Below are 14,535 nucleotides of genomic sequence, written 5' to 3' on the forward strand. Positions count from 1 at the left end.
AAAACACCAAGTGTAAAAATGGCAACTCGAGTGTTTCTTGACTCTGTTTCCAGGCAACCTGCGGAGACAGGAAGTTGTATTTCAATTTGTTTTTTGTGCGTATTAAACCTAACTGGCAGCTAACCAGCAGCCAGTTAGCTAAGCTATGCTAACCTGGCTGTCCAGCTTTATATTTAAAGGGTAGACATGGGAGTGGTATCAATCTGTAACTCTCCACCAGAAAGCGACAAAGCGTTTCTCTCAAAGTGTCAAACTAGTCATTTAAACATGCAGTGTGCATTTGTGTGTCTGTATGTTAGTGTGCACCAGCTCCCACTTAAATGCATCCTCTCTTTTTTAATCATAGGTGTCTGAGAGCAAAAGTCAGACAAAACCACGATTTACCGTCCCGCATCTCTCTCGTACTGCATGTTACATTCAATGCCACTGCACACGTGATGTAATGATATGGTGGGAGCGGTGGTGCTGTGTGGAGTTTGGTTCCCCGGTGGTCGTTGCAGCCCTGGGAAAAGGAAGTCCATACAGGAAGTGAGCTGGCTGGGCTCAGTCCTGCATGACTGCAAACACTGTTAGTCTGTCTCACCGCAATGCATGTGTGTGTATGTATGGAAAAAGTAAGTGTACACACACATGTACACACACACAAGTAGTCCTGCATTAGTGTTGATGTTTATGCATGCGTGATTTATTTTTAAATGCCACATGGAGGTGAAAAGTTCTACTAGTGAAAGGAACAGATGGCCATTTGTGTGTACAGTGTGAGAGCAGTGTATATGTGAGGTTTTTTGGAACGTGTGGATGTGACCTCCCCAACTCTTCCCTCACTTCCCCGACTTTGTGAATGACTGATGCTGCGGGAAAAAGCTCTAACGGCTAAAGGCTGACAAATGAACTTAGTCATCACATCACCTCAGAGCCAAGTTATGCGGTAATGTGCAGATCTGACGACAGGAAAGAACAGAGAGCAATGGAGCAGAACAAAACAGAGCAGGTCATCACCTAGACAGCGCTGGATGTTGTGAGTCAGTAGCAGAAATGTGAAGTAGGAAATGGATTCTGCAACAATAATTTTAACACTGTGTGAAGAGTCTCAATGAGTGCGTCTTTCTTTCAAGAGTTTCCACATTTTGCTGACATGACAGGACAGGTATTTTCACCTTGATGCCTTCAACGTGCTCCTCTCGTGCAGTGTCTGTGGCACGTGTATGTGTGTGTTGGTGTGTGCCAGAGGGGGGAGGGGGGAGGTTGGTTGGCTCGGTGTGAGCTCTTTGTAAGAAGGGGGGAGTTGGGAGGTGGGAGGGAGGTGAACCGGGTGTTTCTCTCAGCTGCCTGTCGGTCTGGTTGCTGTTGGTAACTTTGCTTGATGAGATCAGAGGGGATCGGCTTTCAGCCCTTCATGTCTCCCTCTTCTCTCTTCTCCTTCCCTCCCCCTCTCTCTCTCTCTCTCTCTCTCTCTCTCTCTCTCTCTCTCTCTCTCTCTCTCTCTCTCCCCCCCCCCCTCCCTCTCTCTCTCTCTCTCTCTCTCTCTCTCTCTCTCTCTCTCGGAAAGACTGAAGTGGAACTGAAACTGGAGTGGGGCTGAAAGTCTGTTCAGAGCTGTAGTTGTCAGCGGAGAATGTCATGACGGCGCTGCCTTGGAAACACTCCTCAGAGTTGGAAGCCCAAGTGTGTCGGGGGAAGGTGGGGTGGTGAGGAAGAAGTGATAGCCTCGGGACAGATAAGCTCCAGGGAAGGGAAAAAGAGGGAGGGAACAAGGGAGGGAGAGGTGGGCAGCTCTCTCTCTGTCTCTCTCAGTCAGACTTGCCGGCTGCTGGTCTCTTCTTCCTCCTGTCTGCTCGGGTTCTTCTTCTTTGCCGGTGGCTGGCCGGAGGAGTTTATCTGCTGTTTTGGCTGCCGTTTGGATGTGAACATGGACTGAGCAGCTACATGCAGCGAGACAGGAGAAGAGTCACTGGAGATTCACTGTAAGCGGCTTGATCTGTTGTGCTGTCTACAAGGTGTAGTGTGTCATCACTGGAATATGTCTCTCTGAAAGATTGTTACTATTTCAGGAGTGTGTGTGTGTATTTGTGGAGGAAATAGAGTAGCGGCTACAGTATGTGATGCTCTGTGCTTATTTATGTGCATGAATGTGGGTTAAAAGTGGCTCTAAATATGACTAGTTTTTAAATCTTTTACATTAGACAACACAAGCTGCTTTTTTTTTTTTTTTACCTTTTGTAGATACACTCAACATTTTCTTTAGTCTGGATGCTACCAGGCACTCAGCCTCTCCTCCTCGCTCCCTCTCTCCCCCCTTATGGCTCATCTCCTGTCGCCTTTAATTCTCTTAATGATCTCGAGGCCCCAGCTGGCCAACTGGGATGCCCCTGTGTGTGTGTATGTGTGTCTTTGTGCTTTTGTTTGGGAGAGACAGAGTTGAGACTTCTGGGATAGGCTACCCGAGGATTTCCCCCGCTCACACACAATAATAGGATAGATCCTGCTCTCTATTTTTAAACACACTGTTTGTCTATATGTTACAAACACCCCTAATCTGACGCCCTGCTCCGCACTGCCTGCAGTAGCTCTTCTCCCAGTGTGTGTTTAGTCTATGGATTGGGGTGGGAGGGTGTATTTGTGTGGTCCATCCTGGGATAGAGAGATCGCAGACCTCCTTTTTTTTGACTTTATCCTTTGTTTTGTCAGCTGCTGACCTCAGTTTCTCTCTCCCTCTCTCTCTCCATCTCTCCCATTGTTTGTGTTCTCTTTATTTCTGTCACATCCATACAGCCTTCCTCCACCGCAGCCTCTCTGCCTGCCGTCTATAGTTAGTCCCTTTATTTAAATAAGCTCTTTTTTAGGCACTGTTTTTAATTTCCTTCCTTGTTTTCTCTTTGTTTTCTGCCTTTCTCTGGTTGCAATGCGAGAACAGCGGGGAGGTTTCTCGGTGTCACGCTGTTTGTGTGTGTGTGCTTGTGTGGATGTACTTTTCCCCATCAAATGTCCTGGCACAGCACCCAATGTTCCACTTTGAACAGGGCAATTTTGGAGAACATTGGGTGAGACCGACAAGTGCCTCAATCAAAAAACCTATGTGTGTGTGTGTCACAGAGGTAATTATTTCCACGAACTGTCGATTATCGTTCGATTGCTGGTTCTATTAATTGCCAGCTTCCAGAGCACAAAGTGACACCTTCTGATTGCTCACTTTGCTTAACCACTGGTCCAAATCCCAGATATGTTTAATGAACAATGGTATAAAAATAGGAAAGCAGCAAATCCTCACATCTGAGAGCAGGAAATGTTTGGGCAGTTTTTAGCCATGCTATCTTCACGCCTACTGAGATTGAAATGTCAATCTGACTGTTCACCACTTTGATTCAGGATGAAGTGTCTCAACCATCCACTGACTGTACCGACATAGAATATTGTGCAGACATTCATGGTGGCCATCATATGGTCAAAGTAATTATTTGTTGAATATTTTTAAACCAAGTATCAGGATAACTAACTGCATTTCTATGCTTTTTCTTTGTTCATAAATTGTCAATCATTAGCATACTAACACTAAGCTAAGACTGTCAATATGTTGTGGCATTGCCTGCTAAGCAGCCAGGGGGTTTTCTCTCGTTCTGCACAGTGAAGCCAATGCAGAAGTGCCTTAAACCTGCATTCTTTCTAATGGCCAGCAGTGGGTGACTCCACTGGTTGAACAAAAAGTCAGATTGTACTGACATTTGTGGGAGAATGATCCTGCTTCTCACTTAACTTATTATCTCAGTGAACATTTTTCCAATTAGTTTATGGTCTCAATTGATAGCCTGAAGTCTTCTTTAATACCGCATGATGTTTATTTTGTAAATGATGGTCCTATTTAGGGTGAAATAGACGAGAAAGCAGAGTATGCTTGACAAGTTGCAATTACAGCTGTATCCTTGGGTTCTCAGACAGCTGACATGTCCACCCTCTCATTCAAATATGGTCACTTATGGCTTCAAAAAACAAAGTGGCGATGGCTAAAATGCCAAGCCCCAGGCTTTAACCCTTTGGGGTCAAGATATAATTGGCCGTTTTTGACTACTTTTGATTTTACCTTTAAATTTCACCTTAAAAACTGTTTACTTTGCCTTGTTTGGTGACATTTTTTTCAGCACAACCTCACACGTGTGACTTTACAGTTATTTTTTCATTTTGACATACTGCATTAACACATTGGACCTAAAATCACACAAAAAACACCACCAATAGGAAAGGATTTTCTGCTTGCGAGCACTTTCCTTAGAATAGCCCATTTTTACCATTTATTCCTACACCAAACGCAAACCAAACGTGACAACAATATTCAGGAAAAAGCATGGCATAAATTATTTATCATAAGCCTGGTTTTACTTAGTCTCGCCACCAGACAATCAGAGATCTCCGCCTTCTGATAGTCTTGGGACACTCCTTTCTAAAGTGTGTTTAACACACCGGAGAAAACGGCCGGCAACAAAGCAACGCCTCTTGCATTTTTGAAAAGGACACGCCTTCTCGGAAATGTGCGCTCCTCCTTTTCTCGTCCGCAAGGAAACAAACACACAGAGAGCTTGAAAATGGATGCCAAGAGATTTAACTCCGTTTTATCAAACGTGTGCTCAGTCCACAAGATTGTGGAAATAAAGGACTTACAGCGACTTTGTTTAAAACTTTTAACGCAGTCAGACTATGTTTACGAGCACAAGAGTTCAGCGAGCCACTGAAGGACCGCCCTGCGGATTTACTATTGATTCTGCAACGTAGGGAGTTTTTTTAAACTCTGAAATTGTGTCCGCCCATCTAAACACAAAATCAGGGAGAAAGATCAGTCTTTAGTTAAGCAAAGCGTCTAAAGACTGACTTGTCAGTCTAGGTTTTACTTGGCCTATCAACACAATTAAAAAATGGTATATAGTTTGAAGTTCACACTTTTGACATAAGTTGAAACGGAGACTCAGTGAGGCTGGGTCTTGCTGCTATGTCATCTTAAATCGGTCATGTGATTTGGATGCACCGGCGCGTCCGTCGACTCCAGAAGGTTAAAACAGTAGTCCACAATCCAGTGGGTGATGTCACAGTGGCTACATCCACTTCTGTGCATGTTAGCACAAAAACCAGCATATGACACTGTGCTGACATTAGCACTTAGCTTAAAGCATCACCGTTCCTTAGAGCTGCATGTATGGCTGTAGATTTGTTGTGTTGTTACTTGATAAATGATTTAAACAATTAATTGATTATTACAATTGTAAATTTTCTCCCAGATCACTAATAGACCAAATCAAAATGTTTGTTTCCAAACCCTCCACAGCACGTACACTAAATGAAACAGTGCCAAGAAAACACTGGCTCAAATTGATTAGTTACTAGCCACCTAAAAAAATCAATATGAGTTTAAGTGTATGCTTTATTTAGCATATTTTCACCTCATTACCTTCTTGTCAGACAGTCATTTCGGAAAGGAGGAACTGAAGCCATTATCTCAAAGCCACCAGACTCCATTGACAAAAAGAGTAATTTTAGAACACGGGAGTTGCTGGTCTGCCTCGATCAATTCGTTTTTAAGGTAAAGCAGTGAAAGTATACTAAATATAGAGTACACTTATACTGATATTGATTTTGTTAGGTGGCTAAAATAGGTTTTGCTGCAGCCTCTGTCCACAGCAGTACACTGCTCAGCTTCTGTGGTTCACCATAGACAAAAGCAAAGCAACACAGTACATAAAATAAGCCCCGCAGTAACGTCAGACAGGACAGACCGTGTATCACTATATATCTCTGAACGTTACATTTACAGCTGAAAACGACAAGACAAATAAATAATGTTTGTCGATTTCACATATTTTCACAGTTCAAATCAGTTGCCAGGTGTCTACCCAGAATTATTACCGGGACGTCACAGTGATTTGAACTCTTAGCTTTTAAGTCTCCCTCTCTTAAATGTTTAAAACCATCTAGTGAAACTAACGAAAATTAGTGTCCCAAGTGTTGCTTTAGATGTCATCACATCATGAGTGTTAAAAAAAAATTATTCATGGGTTGCGTTCGGCTCGTGTGGGTGTAACGCGTTTCATCACAGTCTTGTGCAAGCGGGTCAGATGTTAAACGAGCGAGGCAGCAGCAGTGCGTCATATTCAGGCAGACTTTGATTCAGTTTCATTACTGCTGGGGTTGTGAATCTGCCACCTGAATCTGCTGCTACCCCAGAGAGAGCTTTATGGATGGCACCGCCAAGGCCTTCTGTGTGTATGTGTGTGTGTGTCCATATGTGTATGTGAGAGAGAGATGAATAGGTTTTGCGTAGGTGTCTGTAAAGGCGTGCTCAATCACTGTAACACTAATGGTCCTCCCTTAGGGCACCATGGATTTTAAGGTGACACAGCAAGCATGAGAGGAATATAAGAATTTAGGAGCAGACAGTGTGTGTGTTCATACATCGTCTGTACTTCAGTCTGTCTGAATACACTGTGTTTAATTTTTTGGAAACTATTTAGTTTCAATTCCTGGATCACCAGCGATGCATGTTTGGTATTTAAAAGGAAAAAGGCGAGGGAGTTTTAAGAGGGAATTTTTCATTTCATGAGAAGAGCAGATTAATGTGAGCATATGAGGAAGACGTGGGAGAGGGAACATAATTCATTAGGGAGACGGTGACTGGAGTTACTTTGAAAAAAGAGTTTATTGAAGAAAGAAGGGGAGTGCTTCTCTGACTGGGGTGGGAATGCATAAAAGTGATGCATCAGGGAAATTTCACGAAAGACATCCAACGACTATTGCATAAAGGGCATTTCTCCCATGATACAGTCAATTTCATCTTTGTGTGTGTGATGGGGTTTATGCCTGTCAGTGAGCACGTGTACTCACATGCAGCTGCGTGTGAATTTGCTTGTGTGCTGTGTTTTGCAGACCGTGCTTTTCCTGCATGCTGAGCTCGCATTGATTGCCGCATGGTGGACACTGGGGCATTTTCGGTGGCAGGCCTGAGATAATTTGTACCAATTGATAGGATGTCAGCTCTGCTGTAGCCCCCATGGATTTACTAGTATAGTACGACAGAGAGAGATGAGGACAGAGACAAATGGTTTGGTAAATAAGGAAGAAAGTAGAGGAAAAAAATGGGAGAAAGGATAGAAAGTTGGGGAAAATTGAAATGTATGAGGAGTTAGTGCCCGATCAGACAGAGCACATTTTTCAGATTGCTGAGAGATACTTCCACTTCTGTCTGCATTCCTCCAACAACACAGGCTCAAAACGATGTTAGCTAACAGCTAGTTGGTTGCCTAAAAGGGTACTTTGCCAATTTTCAACCAGCTTTGTATCATAACGATGTGGATAGTAGGTGTGAATGAGCTATGGTTAACTTCTCTAGGGTGGCTGTGGCTCAGGAAGTAGACCAAGTTGTCCACTAATCCGAAGATCGGCAGTTAGCATGTCGAAGTATCCTTGAGCAAGATACTGAACCCTTAATTGCTCCTGATGCCTGTTCCATGGGTGAGTGAGTGTGTTAAAAACTGAGTAGCAGGTGGCACCCTGTGTAAGAAAGTGTAAGAAAGGTGCTACACAAGTTCAGGTCCATTTACCATTCAATCCCAGGGAAACTCCACAGAATGACGCAAAATGCGCCACTTCTGTATTTTTGTATTGCCCGCTACCTAAGCCATGGACACAAAGAGTATGAAAGTGGATCAAGAGACGGACTTGCCCCCCAAACTCTGATCAAATATTAAAACTAGACAGCTTTGATCAAATATAAACCAAGAATCTTGTCTTGTTTCTTAAATCTAACTCCGCTAACTCTGTTAACTCTATTTCTCGCCCAAAATGTTCTGCAGAAACATTTTAGTGCCCTTTTTTAGCTGTAATAGCAATGAGCTTGTGAACAGGAAGTGGGCGCCATACTGTTTGCTGCATAGTTAAAAAGGAGGCTGAAAAGTTGCCTATTCCTCAGCTTAAATGTTTTCAGTAATGTGTTTTAGCTTGTTGTTTAACTGTAATACAAGATTGTTTGCTACAAGCTGACCACCGTTGTGTCAAATGGACATCACTCACCAGTGGGAGTGTTTCCTGGTCCGGTGTGGATCTGTGCATTCTGGTAGTTGTAGGTTTTCTACTTCTTGGGCAAAAGCGAATGACACAGCCCTTTTTCTCTGTTTTCTCTGGTCATGTAGCACCAATTTCAAAAGTATTTGTGTCTTTCTACTGCATAGACAGCCCTGTTTTATGAAAAGACCATCTTCCCAGGAGCGAAATACTTCCTGAATGTGAAACCGTTATGTTAGAAAGCAGTTGAGGCTACAGTTTGTTCAGATATGTCTTGCAGCTTTCCTAGAGCGACACTGAAAATGAGCTAATGTTAGCTTAACACAAACTGTGAACTGTATGATACCACTTGTTCCACAGAAGGCCTACCTCTCAATTCAGCCAACTGGATTATGGGCATAAACACCAACTACATTGGGCCCTTTTCTGCTTTAAATTAGTTTTTTCAACCTCAAGGTGTTCAGGGTGCTTCTGCAAAAATGTGAGGCGCATAGAGAGGAAGACCGCAAGGTGCCTAGCAATGCAAAAGCAGCAAACAAAATGCTCCAGTCTCACCGAAAACAATTACAGAAAGCTGCTGCAGGCTGCTAAGACGCACTCTGTCTCATTAGGACCTTAAAAAGTCAAACCTACAAAGAGACAGTGGTAAAATAGCAGTGATTTATTCTTCTACAATTGCCTAATAAGTCCAGAGACGTCCATATGAGTGCACCACTTCTCCTCATCAGCTGTAAGATAAGTTAAAAGTCCCAGTCTGGAGTCTCTCTCCGTATTTTGACATCCTGTTAGGAGCCAGACGGTACAGTTTATGTCTCGCTCCGGCATCTTCAGCTACCCAGGGATTCCCTCAGTAGGAATGAATGTCAGCAATGCAGCGAGGATGGTAGTTTGTTTAATCTAGTGGGTACAACTGTTGCCATGAGATGATATAATATAAATGTGTGTGTCTGTTTTTCTGTGTGTTTGTGAGCTCGGTTTTTATACACTCTGTGTCCAAATGCCGCCCCCCCAAGGAGTGGAAAGTGTGAGAAGTGACCGCTTTGTGATTCATTTTTCAGACGTCATAGGAAGGAGGCAAAGCTGCTCTGCTTCAGCATGACAATTAAGGTTCAAATAAGGTCGCAGTGGTTTAAAATCTGTTATGTGATGATGGTAAAAAGTCATATGGTCAGAGATTAGATAAAAAAGGGAACTGAATCACAAAGGTGAGCAAAATCTGTTAAAATGAGACAGAAAATTAGTTTGGCCTTTGCCTGTTCACAAATGTTTCCTTCTGCGATGAATTTCAGGCTCGACAAACCCATCAGCGAGCGAGCAACTTTTAAATTAACGCACTCCCTAATACTGCACTTAAGTCAGAATTCACCACGGCCAGAATAAATCGAGTTCACCGACCCTTGAAAGGTGAGTCAGGAAGTTCATTTTGCACAGTGCTGACATATTTTAATGCAGGCTCATAGCTATTCCCCCAGAAACAGACAGACACCTCAATATTTCAGGAGGGAGCTGCTGAATTTCTCATGCCATAACCGAAACAGAAAGACACATGAAATGTTTTAGTTGCAGTTCAGTAAATGTTTCATTGCGTGGACTGTCTTTCCAAATAAATGTCCTCGGGGTCTGGGGGGCAAGTCATGTGAACATTTCTTAAAGGAATACTGAGACATTTCTTATTAACTATTCTTGCCAAAAGTTAGAAAGAAAGATCAATACCATGTTTGTACAGAGCCAGGCTAGCTGTTTCCCTCTGTTTTCAGCCTTTATGCTAAGCTAAGCTAACTGGATGGAGCCTTATAGCAAACATACAAGATGGGTGAGTGGTATTAATCTTCTCATTCAGCTCTCAGCAAGAACGTATACGATTCCTCGACTATTCCTTTGAGAGGTCTACAGAATATTCATAAACATGTGACTGCATGCGACTAAACAAAGCCCATTGTCTCCGCATGTCGTATTTGTGGTGCAAGACAACAGCTGTTTCTGCTGCTGTCAGTGTCTGCAGGTGGCTGGGATAATAACACACACAAGCATGCTCCCAGGCCAGACATTCATCCATGAAAACAGAAACAGGAAGGCTGAATGACTGGCTATCTATTCATTCAGATCCTGTGTGGGTCAGTGGCTGTACTTGACTGTCTCTCTCATACACGTTTGTCCCCAAGGCAGACTGTGGGCTTTGGAGCCAAATCTTAAACCAGTTCTGTGCATTTCAACAGTGAAAGAACCCAGCAAGCATTTTTTTGGTTTAAAAAAACGTCTAATAGCCGTCTGCATGAAGACCTGACGTCTAGGCTAAATCACGGCTGAATTTGGGCTGTCAGTGAAAATTTGGTAGACGTCTAACCATAGCCAAAGTGTAGACGTCATCAATTATACGGCTATGTAGAGACCATGTCCAAAAAATGGAGATAAACATGTTTTAATTACTGTTGACTCTCCATACGTGATTGAATATCATACTGCACGCCATCTGCAATGGCAAAAATTACATTTAATCAATTTCAAAATTAAATTGGCTAGATTTGGGTTACATGTAGCTAGACTAAATCAGAGCTAAACATAGCCAATACCTTTAAATCACGACTATAGCTTGCTGGGAACAGGCTCTCGGTTAGGAAAACCAGAACCGCAAACTACGTACATCACAAGCTGGGTTAGATTATTATTTCACAGAGTAAGCATAGCTATTTAGCTAGCTCAAGGATAACATTAACATCTTATGTTCAATCTCAATAAGAATTGAATTATGTTGGGCAACTGTCTTTTTGAATGCAATGACTGCCAATCACAACCGGCTAGGGTTGCAGCAGTATACTGGTTTTACAGTATACCATTGTATGAAACCATGTACATTTGCTTATCTATGGTATTAAACAATGCAGCCTGGATGGAGAATTTCACTGGTGTGTGCGCTCCTTCTCGTCTGCCTACGTTTTAAACGTCTAAAAGTTTCTGTTATAAGCAAGCATCTGTTCAACCAATAAAACCTTTCTGTTTTAATTCCTTTAAGGGTGTGTGTCCACATAGTGTTTTTCTTCAGCAGAAAAGTGGTGGCAGGGCACTAGGGTATAAGATTTTCACGATACGATAACTGTCTCAGGAAATATCTCGGTTTCACGGTATCACGATATTACAGAATTTATATATATCAGTCAAAATGACCCTTAAAGGGACGAAAACGGAACAGTTATTGTTGGTTGAATGAACATTTAATTACTATAATTAAAACTTGAAACCATTTTGTTATTGGAAATATGTGTAAAAAGTCTCCCCTTAGAAAAAAAACTAAGATAAAGGGAAGATTTAACGTTCAGTTGTGTTTTTCCGGTATCGTAGATAAGCAAATGTACACGGTATGATAACGGTCAACTTTTATATCACAGTATACTTTCAAACTGGTATATCACTGCAACCTTACTGGGCAGAGCTTCATCTCAGCGCCTCATAAAAAAGTGCTTGTGGTGCTTTTTGTTAATGACGTGCCGCATGCGGGTTTGTTTCTATGGCAACAATATCTTTTTTTTTTTTAAGATATTTTTTTGGGCTTTTTTAAGCCTTTAATTGATAGGACAGATGAGCGTGAAGGGGGGAGAGAGAGAGGGAGTGACATGCAGCAAAGGGCCACAGGCTGGAGTCGAACCCGGGCTGCTGCGGCAACAGCCTTGTACATGGGGTGCCTGCTCTACCACTACTCAGTTGACAACACCCCTAAACTGCGAATGGTAATAAAAGCAAAGCACTCAGCAGCCACTTCCAGTGTCTGGCGGCTGATCTGCACCCAAAAAATGGGCTTTTCTGTCTTTGTTGTGACGGTTAGAAAGTTTTCTCTAAGCAGCTGCATACGCTCTTTCCTCATTGGGAATAAGTGAAAGAAGGTGCTGGTGCTAAGAAAAACAAAAACTGCTTTGTGGACACTGGCCCCAAGAGACAGTTTTTGTACTTTGAAAATTTCATATTGTAACAACCCTACGACCAGCAGCACAAATTTGTTGGACAAGTCATGTAACACTTGTAAAGTGACCATGTGGTCTCGTGCTTGAAGTTGGCGTGAGCGTTGCTATGAAACTGCAGCCATACACAGTGATGTAATGACTTGGCTCACTGGCCTGTGGAAAAGCGAGATGGTTCTTAGAAGGTTCATGAGTTGAACCAATTGCGAATCGCCACCAGCCCAAAACCAGGGCTAAGTTTAAGTTGTTGGAAAAGAGGTATCAGACACAAACACAGAATGACACATGTACAGTAAATATTACTGTACCCAGCATTACTTGGAAAGCGTGGTTTCTGTTAGTCATGGGTGTTTAGGATCCTCAGGAGAGCTTTACTCAATGTCTGAGGAAAAGTTCACAGACATACGGGGTCTGTTCTCCGAGGGTGGTGCAGTATGAGTGAGAGGTTCCTCAGCAGCTTACTATCTGTGTGTGTGTGTGCGACTTCAAAGCCTGTCTGCCCAGTCAGAGCTTGTTGGACAGTAAATGAAACACAGTCTGAGGCAGACACACACACTGTGTCCTCCTCCCCATGCACACACACACACCGCCCTCACTTGCTTTTTAGTGACTGCAGCTTGTTAGTAGTACAGCAGGAGAAGCCAGATGAAGCTAGCCCACATACCAGGTGCACGCTGCTCTCTGTCTGTCTGTCCTCTCCTTCCTTATCGCATCCTGTTCCAGCTTTTTGACAAGGCTTTTAGAACAAGTTTTTCCTTTAATGTAACTTGACGGTTCCTTTTTGTGTCACATTTGCAAAACTTTTTGCTGAACTTTTCTCAGTTCACTTTTTTCTGTACATGTCGCCAAGTTTATCCATTTTCTCTTTTTGCTCTCAGTCTCTCTCCTTTTCCTTCCTGTATCTCATTTTTCCAGATTCCTGCGAATTGCTGCTCTAAAATCCATCAGCTGTAGAATCTACTGTGTAATTTGATATTTACAAAGCAATAACTGGGCTTTAAAATCACAGTAGAGCTGAAACAATTAGCTGATCAATCAAAGAGGTGACAGAAAATGTTCAGAAAATGTTCAGCATTTTCTAGTTTCAGCTTCTAAAAGTTGTGAATTCCTGCTTTTCTTCATCTCCTGTCATCGTAAGCTTAGTATCTGTGGATTTTAGGCTACATTCACAGTACAAGCAAAACTGATTTTCCCCAATCAGATCTTGGCCACTCTCATATGTGGTCCTAAGTCCGAGACATAGCCGATCACTGGCCATGCAGCTGCTGTGGAATTAATGTGTGTTTTTCCAGAACATCCATGGTTTTTCCATGTCATCCTTCACTGCACAGGTGCAGATGACTCACTGTTCAATGTTACAACGCTCCGTTGAAACTTCAGAAGGCTGCTGTACCCCTGTTGGGCACTGCCCAGCGTTCTGATGGTCCATAATTCAGAGCCCCCAATAGTCCAAAATATGTCCCATCGGACCTAAAGCCCGTCCGATCCAGAAAACAAACACCCATTGATCCAAAGCACCCTTTATCTGACACCAAACAGAAACACATGGCTAATTATAATGTGTTATGACATTACCCGACCTGGCCAATATGGCGAAGGCATGACCTGATGTACTGTGCCTCTGATTGGCTAGTATTTGCTCTTGTGTTTCTTCGTCTTCTCACCCTCATCCTCAACATATTTTGTCATCCAACCTCTTAAGAAGATCATTCAGGAGATGAAGGTGTACCTCTATTTCATTATGTCATTCTTTTGTTTTGTTTTATCACCAAATGCCTTTCACGCAGCTGTGAGGCTTTGTGTTGTTGTATCAACATGCATGTGTGTGGTTGCGTGTGACGCGTTTCAGGGCAGAGATCCGTTTACACTGGTGTCAGATATGGGTCACTTCAAACATGAATGGAAAAATTTGGAATTGAACATCAAGCCCTGTCATGTCAATGTAGCCTCAGACTGTTGGTGGACAAAGGCAGGAAATGTCGCCTTTTTTCTACTAGTTTTGACTTCAAATGGTACATTTAGTCATAGCACCACCTGCGTTTTGCATACGTGTGGCACCCAGTGATCTCCTGTCTCGTCTGACCCAGCTGAACGTACAGATGAACGGAGGGGGGTTGAGTGCGGTCGATCCTCAATGAGTTGGCTGTAGAAGCAGAGAGAGATGGAGGCAAAGTAAACAACAGATGGCTGAAGCATGTTGCTGTACTTCGCAGCAGCAGACGCTGCGCCAGCCCACCACCAGCCTCTTGAGAGGTTACTACGCAACAGTGACCGTGACGACACAGGGTCAGATGTCAAGTGCCTCCTTGATGACAGCCCCAAAATACCAGATTGTCATCCACATGCTGTGCCAGACTGAGCCAGCTGAGACACACACACTGAGAGTTTGTACAGTGTTAAATAGTGTTTTCTTTGGCTGAAGTTTGGCAGCGAGGACTCTGGAATCTTCCACGCAGCGTCCACCCTTAACCCACCTGCCAGCCGTGATGACACACACTGAGGCAGCTGTATGTGTGTGTGTGTGTGTGTGTATGTCCGAGCATTGAAC

General features: G+C 43.2%; 1 protein-coding gene across 4 annotated transcripts in view; it reads left to right on the forward strand.

Annotated features, from left to right (window-relative positions):
* Positions 1–14,535, forward strand: part of LOC117272262 (SPRY domain-containing SOCS box protein 4-like) — a 119,707-nt gene that overhangs the window by 47,431 nt on the left and 57,741 nt on the right. Inside the window, exon 1 of one of the 4 annotated variants that reach the window (XM_078173227.1) lies at positions 1,556–1,997. The exons of 2 other annotated variants lie outside the window; for them this stretch is intronic. The gene's annotated coding sequence lies outside the window, so the exon portion shown is untranslated. Of the gene's footprint in view, positions 1–1,555; positions 1,998–14,535 lie in introns of those variants that run through there. One more of the 4 variants, XM_033651084.2, reaches the window with a different exon arrangement.

The sequence above is a fragment of the Epinephelus lanceolatus genome, chromosome 12, assembly GCF_041903045.1.
Source record: "Epinephelus lanceolatus isolate andai-2023 chromosome 12, ASM4190304v1, whole genome shotgun sequence".
Taxonomy (NCBI): domain Eukaryota; kingdom Metazoa; phylum Chordata; class Actinopteri; order Perciformes; family Serranidae; genus Epinephelus; species Epinephelus lanceolatus.